Source organism: Empidonax traillii, unplaced genomic scaffold, assembly GCF_003031625.1.
Source record: "Empidonax traillii isolate 1590-97213 ecotype Southwest subspecies unplaced genomic scaffold, ASM303162v1 scaffold3109:size28419, whole genome shotgun sequence".
Taxonomy (NCBI): domain Eukaryota; kingdom Metazoa; phylum Chordata; class Aves; order Passeriformes; family Tyrannidae; genus Empidonax; species Empidonax traillii.
Genome location: NW_020958302.1, coordinates 22,445 through 24,281, shown reverse-complemented (window position 1 = coordinate 24,281; position 1,837 = coordinate 22,445).

The window sequence follows — 1,837 nt, the reverse complement described above, 5'->3', positions numbered from 1 at the left end:
ACACTTTCCTTTGTCTGCCTGCACTCCTGGCCTGCAAGGATCTGCTCTCAGGAGTCCCTGGGGAGGCTTTGTCAGTGCCTGCCCTCAGTGGGGCCCAGCAATGCTTCAAGGGACTGGCAGTTTGGCTTCTGACTTCTTGAGCAGCTTCTTCAATCTTCTCTCAGTACCTCAGGATGATGGACTTGTCTCAAAACACACTGTGGGGCTCATTAAAATAGAGAAAACCAAAATATATTCTTCCCTGTAATTGTCTTCGTGTCTTCAAATCTTCAACAACTAATTGGAGTTAATTTGTAGTTTAGCTGAGGAGGAAGATTTTAAAGTGGAAGACACAAAAATATAATTTTTAATGAAAGGGAGTGATTTGCAAAGAGCTTTGGGATATAAGAGGGTCAGGGTGCAAAGGATTTGAACAGAAAGATAAGGGGGCAAAAGAGATTAGTAGCAATTAATCACTGACCAACTTCACAGTTAGCAAGTGATTCAATACAATTTGTGCAATTGAACTGTGACTGAATTATAGATTCCCAATAACAACACTCACACCACAGTCAATTCACACCCACACCCAGGCAGAGATGTGTGGACACATCAAGATCTGGGTGTGTAAAGGTCCCTCTCCAAAATTGTCCCTGTTCTGAGAGAAACCCTCCCACACATCCCTTTGTGTTTCCCACCAGACAAGGGTCACAGCTGGAGGAGTGTCTGTTGAGGGGAATCAGAATTGTCCTGGGCATCAGCAACACTCAGCAGGGTTCCAGTCATGGTTTTGCTGTTTCTTAGAAACGCAGCAGGAATTTTTTTTTTCCCTCCCCTCTGCCCACTGCATGCAGAGCTGTTAAGTGGCCACTTAAGGAGCACAAAAAGGAAGCTGTTTCCTTGTTAAGGGCTTGGAATCTCGTCTCCTGGGAAACAGGGGTAAGGAGCTCTTCTTTTTTTGTAGTTTTTTTGTTTTGTTTTGTTTTGTTTTGTTTTGTTTTGTTTTGTTTTTCTTCCTGGGAAATGGGAGGAGGAGTTCGGGCTTTCTGCTGAGGCTGGAACAAGGTCAGAGGAGATCTCAGTGCTGTTTTTTTGTTCTCAGCCTGGTTGTCTGCTTTGGATCCTGCTTGGATTTTCATCGGAGAGGAACTATTTTGGGAAGTTATTTTTCCCCTTCCCCATTCCCGTTGATTTCTTTTCTTAGCAGTGGTCCTTGTGCACATCAAAGGGAGAAGGAAAACTAAACCATACAATTCAACCAGCCAAATAGGATAAGGGTTTTTTTCCTATTTTGGAGGACTTTTTTGGTTTTTTCTCTCCCTCTCTCTCTCTCCCCTTTTTCCCAGTGTGGGTGGGGAAGGGAAGGGAAACCCATTTTCGGTTTCTCCAACACACCCCAGAGGGTGTTACCCCCACGTGGCAACGACCAGTGATTCCACAGCGCCCCCTGCTGGCCATCATAAAGAACTGCAGGCTCAGCATCTCCAGTGATCCAACAGCGCCCCCTGGTGACTGACACAGGACACTACAAGCTCTGCATCTTTAGTGACCCAACGGCACCCCCTGTTGCCTGTGGTTAGAATTGCACCAAAGGGCACAACTGAGCTGTTTACTTTTTGTCCTTTGCTTGTTTGTTGGTTTGTTTTGAGGGGGATTTTTGGTGGGTATAGGCGTATTGTTTGGTTATTTTACTTGTTTTCTTTTGTTGTTTCTGCCAATACACACATACCTTTTAATAAAGGGTTGTTATTTTTCCTTCTTGATAACTTTTTTCTCTCAATCGGAGCCTCTAATTTCAGATTTATAATTGCTTAGAGGGAGGAGTTTGGGTCTTTTCTCATAACTCATCCTCACAAAA